The following is an 11,316-nucleotide window of genomic DNA, read 5'->3' on the forward strand; positions in this document are numbered from 1 at the left end:
TTTTACATTTTGCTCTCTTACATATTGAAGCAATGCCTGTGTATGTTATTATGCTCTGTAATGTGAAGCACTTTGGTTCGACCTCGGTCGATGTAAATGTGCTATACAAATAAAGTTTGATTTGATTTGATGTGACAATAAAGCTGATTCTGATTCTGACTCTGAACTTGGATTTGGGTCTTTTTTAAGGGATTCTCGGAGCTGGTCTGAACCTGTTATATCAGGAGTTCAGGACCCTTCATAGACAGCTGTCGTAGAACTCTTCAGTGAAACTCAGAGTCATTTCCACAAAGAGTGAGAGCACAGAATATGATGAATCAGGTATGAGACCTGAACAGCATGCGAGGCAAGCCTCCTGAACACGTGAGGAGGATTCAGGTACATATAGAAGTCTGGTTGATGGACAGGCCTGTAGGCCTATTAGCTCTATTCTATTTGCAGACGCTCTAACATCAATGGTTTTGCTGACAGGTGAAGATGAGAGCAGGTGGTGTGTGTATAGCAGTCCTTGTATGTGGTTCTCAAAGTGAGGTCCGGGATCCCCATGCGGTCCTTCAGGGGGTTCCAGGGGGTCCCCAACTAGTTAATATAGCATAACAATCAGTTAAACCACTTTAACCTCATTTTATACTTCTGAGAGATTTTGAAAAATCTTTATGTGATTTGGAAAAACTACACATCTTCTCTTGGTTCCCTGGCACAAAATTGTTTCAAATGGAGGTTTGCAGCCAAATGCATATCAATTTGGGGGTCCTTGACAGGAAAGAGTTTGAGAATCACTGTTGTATAGGCAAAGGGCCGTGAATAGGCCAAACATAAACACTCAAATAGTCCAAAAGAGACAGACACTTGTCCTCACAGAATGCCAAATATTATTCATGTGGTGCTTAAATGCTAAGGCGTGAGGCAAGAGATATTTACTGGCAGAACGATTACTGGAATATCAGGTGACGGAGAAAAACAGAAGTGGTTAAATGTCTAAATAAATAAGGAAAGTACGGAGCAGGCGTGCATCCTGTACTTTGGCTTATGAAAGCTGATTACCACACATCACATATCCTAAACACGTTTCGTAAAGCTGGACATTCGTACATAATAGAGGAACCTGGCTATACTACCTGATAATGAAATGGTTGACAAGTGATCTGTGATCTGATGCGTAAAAGAGTGATGGAAGTACACAGAAGTGACAGAAGTACACCTTCACAGAGGGATCAAAACTGTAACTTAAATAATCACACTAGAACAAACTCATATTTGAACTGGGTACCCCCCACCCCCACACACCCTGATAAGCACTTGGAATGTAGGAGTTGGGGCATTTCATTTAGTTTGACTCGGATCCATAGATAAATATTGTGAAAATAACAGATCTACAATTAAGCACCTATCGGCTATTTTCAGCAATCGTTGTGCCCAAGTACTTGTATTCCTCCACAGTCACTATACCTAACTATAACCTCCTTAGTTTTCTTAATATTCAACTGAAGGAAGTTACTCTTGCACCAACCAGCAAACTCATCCACTGTTCTTTGATAGCTTGTCTCATCATCCTCAATCAGACCAACAATAGCTTTGTCGTCGGCAAATTTAACAATAGGCCAACAGGTGTTATTTAAGTCAATGCTGCAGTCGCTTCTGTACAAAGTGAACAATACCGGTGAGATCAAACTCCCTTGCAGAGCCCCCGTGTTGATCGTAATAGGGAGAGATATTGCTTTATTCCCCCCAAACATGTTGTACCCGATCAGTCAGGAAGGACTCCACCCATCTGATGATATGAGTTTTAACACCCATATCATACAATTTCCTCATCAAAATATGAGATCTCATTGTGTTAAAACTGAAGAGAAATCTACAAAAAGCACCCGAGCATATCGTGTCTTTTTAGGTTGATCTAGAAGATGATAATTGATCTTATTAAGCATAAAAAGAAGAGCGTCATCAGTGCCCCTCCCCTTTCTACACACAAACTGTAAGGGGTCCATTTCATGTTGCACATTACTAAGGAGGTTAAGTACAGATCGTTACTCGTGTTGATGACGGCTTTCTTTTCCTTTATTCCCATTGTATAAAACCCCTTCCATGCTTGTCGTACATTTGTATCCCTCATTTGCCTTTCAATCTTAAGTTTTTAGTTGTATTTACATTCACAGAAGTACACCTTCACAGAGGGATCAAAACTGTAACTTAAATAATCACACTAGAACAAACTCTCGGGAAACATCGACGACGAACAAGCAACTCAAACACACACTCAGACCCGTTAAATACCCACAGTCTCAATTAGCGCAAACAGTCACCGCTGGGAACCCCAGATGGAACCAGTCTGTCTCACAATCAGACAAAACAGGGGAAGGACGCGACAAATAGCCCAAAAGAGACAAGACACTTGTCCTCACTGAATGCCAAATATTATTCTTGTGGTGCTTAAATGCTAAGGTGTGAGGCAAGAGATATGTACTGGCAGAAAGAATACTGGAATCTCAAGTGACGGAGAAAAACAGAAGTAGTTAAATGACGAAATAAATAAGGAAAGTACGGAGCAGGCGTGCATAATGCACATTGGCTTATGGAAGCTGATTACCACACATCACATATCCTAAACACGTTTCGTAAAGCTGGACATTCGTACATAATAGAGGAACCTGGCTATACTACCTGATAATGAAATGGTTGACAAGTGATCTGTGATCTGATGCGTAAAAGAGTGATGGAATTCATTAGCTGATAGGCTGATTGCCTTTTTATCTGTTCCACAGAGGGTGTCCGCAAAGTTGGCAAAATATGAAAGGTCATGAAGCTGTGTTCTGTCTTTTAGCTTTTTCTTTACATAAGTAAGAGGTATAGAGTTGTAGATGATCTGTCATAGTAGATCATCTACAGTCTTCGGTCTCTAGAGTGAGTCAGAACTCTTAAACGTGGTGGTTTCTGTCATTTTATACTTTTTTTATAAAATTGAATTGGGGTGGATGTACAAGATGTGACATTGCTGACTAAGTAAGTTACATACGTGATAGCCTCGGGAACCCATGCCCTTTTTTTGGTTTGTTGCAGGAACTGTGGCCTAGGAGCGGGAGTGAACCTTGTATTTTCCTAACCAATCAGAGTGCAGAGGGGCGTCGCTCCAAATTTGGTGACCTCAGTGTTCTGTACACAGGCCGGAGGGGAGGGGAGAGGAGGCGGGCACATAGATTGGTGAAGCAATAGGGAGCTTGCGTTGGATTCCAGCACTAGGTTTGGATCCGCCCCTCTCGGCCTTAGAAAGCCACTTAAACTTAAAAAACATGACCTCACACTAATGTTTATCATTATTTCTCCAACTCACAGTAGTCTTTCAGCTGTGTTTACATGGATGTGTGGTTTCACTGGTTTGTTTGTGAATAACTTTGCAGTTGAATAGAGACACATCCTCTTGAACATTTCCAATCCAACTTTATTCATAGAGTACATTTGAAAACAACAGAGTTCACCAAAGTGCTGTGAAAAGGAAAAAGACACGTAATAAGAACACAAATTATTTAGTATGGTAGTTGGCAGCTGTTCATAAAATTTTAGAAATGTAATGAACAGCTAATAGTTTTATAATCGGGCTCCGCTCAGGTCAGGCTGAAACCTTGCCCAGATGGAGCCATATGCTCACTCATAAGTCATACTGTAAACTGTAAAAAAAAAATCACAAGCTGGCCACATGAAGTCCGACATCCACATTGGAGCCACACCGTTCCCATGTGGATCTCGCGGATCCATGTTCTGACTTGTCATTAGACATTCTACCGTTCGCTTTAGAGCAGCCATGTCAAACTGGTGTTTCGCGGGCCGCGACGTCGTCAAATCTGGCCCGCGAGGTGATTTGAGAAAACGCCATTTAATACTACCTCTAATGAAAAAAAAAAAGAGAGAGAAAAAAAAAGGCAGAAAAAAACGGCAGCGCCCAGCAGCTTCTTAGGATGCCTGGTCAGTGGGTCTGAATATTGGACAAACTTGTTCTATGAGAACAATGGCCAAGCCGTGAAGCCACGGCCAAGGTCATTAACATACAGAGGACCATCACCATTCAACTCTACCTGTAGGCTACTGGAGAGCGCTTTTTCAACAGCATCACAAATCCGGTAAAACACCGTTGTATGGAGAAGTATATATCCGTTGCGTCTCTCGTCTGAGGAGTAGAGTGGCTGCATTTCTCCCCTCACCCCGCCCCCCTCACCTCTCCCCCCTCACACAGCAGCGTCTCAACTGAAGGTAGTGAGAAAGGAATAGCCTTCCTTTGTAACTGTTCTCATCTAGAATCCACTTGTCAGAGGGTGTAACATTCGTAGGTTAGTCAACGATAGTTTGTAGGGCAAAATAATTAACACCAGCTGTGAACGCTTGACTTTGAGTGTGTGTGTGTGTGTGTGTGTGTGTGTGTGTGTGTGTGTGTGTGTGTGTGTGTGTGTGTGTGTGTGTGTGTGTGTGTGTGTGTGTGTGTAACCTCGCGTCACCAGTCTTTCTCTGTGTGTGTGTGTGTGTGTGTGTGTGTGTGTGTGTGTGTGTGTGTGTGTGTGTGTGTGTGTGTGTGTGTGTGTGTGTGTGTTTCTGTTATAGCGCCACCAGCAGGTCAAATTTAGTAAAACACATTTTTAGAACAAAATGCCTCAAATCATGCATGCAGTGTCCGATTGCCATGCACGGCCTAGGAATAAATGGCACACTTTTCACATTGGCCTATTATAGCGCCACCAGGAGGCCAAAATAACCTACCTGACCTGGCGGAGACCTGTGCTCCGAGGAGCACTTTTTCTAGTTTAATTTGCAATAATTCAACTGTATGGCATGCTAATGTTTTGAGACATATTGTATTATATTACTACACAATAGTAAATAAATAATTCTACACAATAAATAAACTTTAGTTTTAAATAACTGATCTAAATATGGATTATAGTTATGATAAGTGAGATGTAGTGGAGTAGAAGTAAAAGTACTGGAAATTGTAAATACTCTAGTAAAGTAAAAATACGTCAAATCTTTACTTAGGTAAAGTACTTGAGTAAATGTAATTAGTTACTTTACACCACTGTTGTTCTATAAATCTAATTATTTAACCACCCACACTACCAGGTATTGTTTAACTTCAAATTGAATTATTCTACTTAAAATGGTTTATTATTATTATTATCATTATTATTATTATTACATTTATTATTATTATTATTATTATTATTATTATTATTATTATTATTATTATTATTATTATTATCACAAATTGCATTGTTTGTTTTTAATGTCAATAATTAAAGTAGCTAATCTTCATAAAACATTTTTAAAGTGATATACTGTTATGTCACAGCAGTGACTGAGATGTAGTGGAGTAGAAGTAAAAGTACTGGAAATTGGAAATACTCTAGTAAAGTAAAAATACGTCAAATCTTAGGTACAGTACTTGAGTAAATGTAATTAGTTACTTTACACCACTGTTGTTCTATACATCTAATTATTTAACCACCCACACACATTACCAGGTATTGTTTAACTTCAAATTGAATTATTCTACTTAAAATGGTTTATTATTATTATTATTATTATTATTATTATTATTATTATTATTATTATTATTATTATTATTATTATTATTATTACAAATTGCATTGTTTGTTTTTAATGTCAATAATTAAAGTAGCTATTCTTCTTAATACATTAAAAAAAAAGTGATATGCATAGTTAGTAGCATGTGTGAGCGCGCATGTGCGTCCGCAACTGGTTCCGGCCCACCTCAAGTCACCATTTGACCAATCTGGCCCCAACCCCAAAATGAGTTTGACACCCCTGCTTTAGAGGCACACTTTAACAGGCTTTAGCATTTTCCACTTGCGATATGATACCCCACACAACAAGGAAAGAGTTTCACATGTATAAAATCCTTCCTTTTGAATAATAGCATCATCCTGGTTTGATTTCAGTGTGATGTTATATAAGTGTTAAAACCTTGACTGACGTGATGTGCAGTTACAGTATGTGATGGATTTGAGATTAGCTCCTTTAAGTTAAAACAATGTTTCCTGGACCCTTGCCTCTTCACTCGGCCCAGCTTCAGCACCTCCTTGGAGATCCACCTCTGTGTACAGGTGGTATTCTTCATCTTCACTCGGCCCAGTTTCAGCACCAGAACCAACAATATTATAGTAAACCATCTCAATGTTCTCCACTCCTCCATTCTGCCCTCTGGTGGACTGCAAAAACACAGCAGCACCAACTTACTGAATTCTCATTAACATTAACAACCGGTCATGCATTAAATACAGACATATAAACATTACCATCCAGAGATTATAGAGACGATAGAGGACTCTGGATAACAGCATCACCACCAGCAGCAGCACTGTGACTGTAACTCTGATGATGTCAGCTGTCAGACGAGAGGCTGTGGGAGAAATATGTTGGGATAAGATCACCACCAAACATCATGTAAGGCAGTGGTTCTCAACCTGCCGTGCCCACGTGATTTTTGAGGGGTCCCCAGATGACAGTGAGGGGACAATTTAAGGACTCATAAGACCGTTTAATCCCCCCCCCCAAAAAAAAAAGAAGACATTACTGTATCAAAAATAATAAACAAACTATACTATAAAACTGGTCAAACATTGGCTAAATTGTCAAATAATATAAGAAGCTAAATTTGTGAAAATAGCCGATAGGTGTTGTGAGCTTAATTGTAGATCTGTTATTTTCACAATATTTATCTATGGATCCGAGTCAAACTAAATGAAATGCCCCAACTCCTACATTCCAAGTGCTTATCAGGGTGTGTGGGGGTGGGGGGTACCCAGTTCAAATATGATTATTTTGGGGGGTCACGGCCTGAAAAGGTTGAGAACCACTGATGTAAGCAACAGCTCTCGATTTAGAAAGGTTCATTTGACAGAATTCCCGTTATATTCTTGAAATGATGTCACTTTCATGCATCTCTGTTCAGTTTCATATTGTGAGTTGAAATGTCCATTTCATTCAGGTTACCTTCGACAGTGAGAGAGAGGAGCTCGCTCTCGGAGGAGAAGTTACGAGAAAAAACATTAATGCGATAAACACAGGTGTAATTCCCTTGGTGGCTGTGGTCTGCTGCAGGGAATGGGAAGCTGGCAGAGTGGTTGACAGCTGGCTGGGCACGGTTGTGTGTTGTGTTGGATCCAGCGAACGTGAGGTGGAAGGAGCCTCCTTCCACCTCCAGGTATTGTGGTTGGATGGAACATGTGATGGAGAAGTTGGAACCCTCAAACACCTGAAGACCCTGCTGCTGGTCCCCAGAGAATGGTCACCATTCATGGAGGGGAAGAAGAGGATGTTTGGCTTCAACAGGAGCTCTGTAACAAGAGAGAGGCAACTAGCTGTAGAACACACCTTTACGGACAGACCTGAGACCTGCGGTTCAGGGAGGACAGACTGTGTTCAATAATAACAGCGGGCGCACCAATGGGGAGAGAAGCCATGCGTCTGTGTGACTCCACAAGATTTCTACATAGTATTCTTTTTCTTTTTCTCTTTCTTTTTAGTCTTGATCTTTACTTTCAGATCAGCATACTATCAGAAATGACACATAATCACTGATTCTGAAAAAGGCCATCACAGGCAGACATGAGACCTGCTGTCCATGGAAGACAGTTTGTGTTCAGGCGGAAACAGAGCTTCCCTCTCAACAGCCCTCGGTTACACAACCATGTTCTCACCATACTACAGTGAGGTTCACGTCACATGTTGCTGTAACACTCTGAATTGAGGTTGTACCCTCCTCCCGACAGTAGGGGGCGCCTACGCTGCAGGGAACTACACTGATAGCTAACCAGGAAGTGAAATCCTACTGATGCTGGTTAGAAAATGTGATAAGTTTAAACTTTTGAATAATTTAATAGGAAATAGTAGTCTGTTGATCTGTTTCAGTTCAAGAGTCCTGGTTAAGGCAACATGATTGTTTAGAAATTATCAGACTATCTCTGTATTGTAACTGTACTAGTAGTACTGAGGTAATACACTATGGAGGTAGGCTACTGATATGAATGAAAAGCAATAAGACATGATTGTTGGTCTGTTAAAAAGTGAAATGTGAAATGGTTAAATTGGGGAAATACTCAGCTTTTGAGTGTGCAGAAAATGATGAAATAAAATGTTGTTATTTTAGTGGGTAAGATTTCGATTTCCAATTGTATTCAGAACGTCATTAAGAATATTTAGGAAACTGTAATGAGGTTTATTGTTCTTTAATATAGTTATTACTTTATTCAATGTTTATATTGTTATCTGAAAAAAAGCTAAAGTGTCTGGTGACAATCTTAACTGTTTACACTGATAGCTAGGCTATAACCAGGAAGAATTCCTACTGATGCTGGTTAGAGATCGTTGTGATTCTGTGCAGCAGAGTGAACATGTATGCCCCTTTTCTTCTGTTTTCAGAAAAAAAACAAAAAAAAAACACATCAGACCTGTAACATCGCTGTATGGTCAAATCCGTCCCAGGCCGTCACCCGTTTGATGGCACGGATGTGCGTTCATTCAGGGGCGTCACAGGGGGGTGTAAGTGGGACTGAGTTACTAGCCCCCCCCCCCCCCCAAAAAAAGTATGTTTTTGGTCTTTTTTAAAGAAAAAATATCATAGGGGGGCCCACAGTGAATCTTTGTCCCCAGGGCCCAGAATTTGGTGCTACGCCTCTGCGTTCATTAGATATCTTAATATACATTTATTGTATTTATCATTAAATATCTAATAATTATTTTTATCATCAAATATCTACTGTAATAATTCTTAGGTGATTGAATAACTGACACTTAAAATATATTAACACCAATATTGATACTTTTTGCTACAATATTAGCACACTCAAACAATGTGTACATTAATATTGAAGCAAAAACAGTACCACACATGCATGCAAAACTACCTTCCGCACATTTCTGCTCCTGTCATAGGCTAAGACTTGTAATACAAGACAAGACAGTAAAGAGTAAAGAGTACACAAGTAAGTATTACTTCTTGCTTTAATTGAAACCATAATCTGTATTCTTTGATCTGTGTTTACCTGTTGTGTTCTTTGTAGCCTGGAGAGCTGAGGAGATTTTTTATGAGATTCACTGTCACAAAAACAAAAATCCATGAATTCAAGTCTCCATGGGGTCACTAATTAATAGAAAAAAAGTTCAATTTGGGGGTGAACTATCCCTTCAAGAAACTCTGTTACCTGGGAGAGACTCGGAGTAGACTGTCCACCTGTCCAGATGGGAAGAGACCGGGGCAGAGGCAGACCAAGGACACTACCAAGCCAATCAAACAAAGCTCTGGGACTGAACTGGAAAAGGAAACAATTATGCCACCTTCTGAAAACCTAGGACCACAGTTATGCAGTTATGAGTCTATTTGTTAAGTGAGCGTTTGTCAAAGTCACAGACACAGACTTTTCTCTCATTGATTGTAGTGTCTAGGTCTTGTATTTCTATGTTTGTTCCCTGGTCTAATTTTCTCCTGTGTCCTGTATTAAAATACCCAATAATGGTTTTTGAACACCAACTTTGCCTGGCTGTCTGTGTTTGGGTTCTCACCACACCAGTTGTATTTTGGACCCAAAAGCAGAACTCAAACCATATAGAAATTTCAATCAGTCTTTAATTCAACCAGATCCAAAAACTCAGAATGAAAAAAGAAGCAAGGCAGTCGGGCTGGCATGGATTGTTTACCGGGTGTAATCTGAGGCACAGGGAGACAAGGAGTTAGAAAAAATGTTTGAAACACACAAAAGTAGCCATCTAAACTGAGGAGCTGATGCACAGTCAATACCCATTGGCAAATGAACTGGCAAAGGCTGGAGTGAAGAACCAGGGCTTCTAAATGCTGGGCTTGATGAGTAGATGAACTCCAGGTGTGCAAGCAGCTCCACATCATGAGGGAATTGAAACGCCGCGGCCACACGCTCGCGATTCGGCGCGTTTTGAGCTTGTAGATATGCTATTTTTAAAATGCTTTTTATACATTTTAGACATATTATAACTTGAGAAACATTCTGCATACCAAGTGCTTTTATTTTGGTACTTAATTATGTATTTATGTTTTGATGCCAATACTGTTGTACTTTTTACTCAAGTAAAATTTGATTACCGGACGTTTTTACATTGCGGTATTGATACTTTTACTTAGGTAAAAAATGTTAGTGCTTATTCCACAATAAAACAAATAACGCACATCCTCCGTTCCTTGGTGCTGAGCCTTAACTGCAAAACAGTAATATAAGAGAACAAAGTGGGGGCTCGCAACTGATTTATTAACTAGAAAAAGTGCTCCTCGGAGCACAGGTCTCCGCCTGGTCAGGTCGGTTATTGTGGCCTCCTAGTGGTGCTATAATAGGCCAATGTGAAAAGGGTGCCATTTCTTCTTAGGCCTTGCCCGGCAATCGGACACTGCATTCATGATTTGAGGCATTTTATTAAAAAAATAATGTTTTACTAAATTAGACCTGCTGGTGGCGCTATAACAGGCCAATGTTAAAAGGGTGGCATTTGCTCCTCAACATAGTGTGAATGTGCGTGCAAAGTTTGACCGCAATCGGACGCTGCGTTCCTGATTTGCGGCATTTTGTTACTATTGCAAACTTTAGATGTCAATCTTAGCCAATCAGGATGGAATATGAAAAATCAAACACACCCGTCTTGATCACATGACTATAGAGATCATGTGTACCGATTTGCGTGAAATTTGGATAAAATCGGAAGGAGTAATATAAAAAAAAATGTTTTACATAAGTCGGCCTCCTGGTGGCGCTATAAAAGGCAGATGTGAAAAATGCAGGGCAATGGTTTTTCCTTGACCTCTAGGGAGTGCGCTTACAAAGTTTTACACAGATCGGTGCAGTTATAGGTAAAAACACGAATTGGCCTGTTATAGCGCCACCATGAGGCTGATTTGAAAAATGTTCAAGTGGCATTTCTTCCTCGGCATAGTGGAAATATGCGTACAAAATTTCAAGGAAATTGCATGCTGTGTTCATGATTTGAGGATTTTTTTTCAAAACGGAGCATTCCTGCCAACTTTGGAAGCCATTTTTAGCCAGTCAGGATGAAAAATGAAAAATCTGAAAGACTCATTTTGTTTAATGACTATAGAGATACTGTGTACAGATTTGTGGGATTTTTGGACAACATCTGTAGGAGTACTGTCAAAAAATATGTTTTGCACAAATTGGCCTCCTGGTGGCGCTATAAAAGGCCCATGTGAAAAATGTGGGGCAGAGGATCTGCTGTGGCATCCAGGGAGTGTGTGTGCACAGTTTCACTGCAAGCAAGCCAACGGTGCAGGAGATT

The 11,316-nt window shown here is 40.1% G+C and overlaps 1 protein-coding gene across 1 annotated transcript in view; it reads right to left on the reverse strand.

Moving 5' to 3' along the window:
• The window catches only part of LOC308089090 (H-2 class II histocompatibility antigen, E-S beta chain-like), a gene marked incomplete at its 3' end in the record, with an annotated part of 109,715 nt that overhangs the window by 61,071 nt on the left and 37,328 nt on the right, over positions 1-11,316 (reverse strand). The window lies entirely within an intron of this gene.

This window comes from Gymnoscopelus braueri (genome assembly GCF_963280865.1).
Source record: "Gymnoscopelus braueri genome assembly, chromosome: 7".
NCBI classification, from domain to species: Eukaryota; Metazoa; Chordata; class Actinopteri; order Myctophiformes; family Myctophidae; genus Gymnoscopelus; species Gymnoscopelus braueri.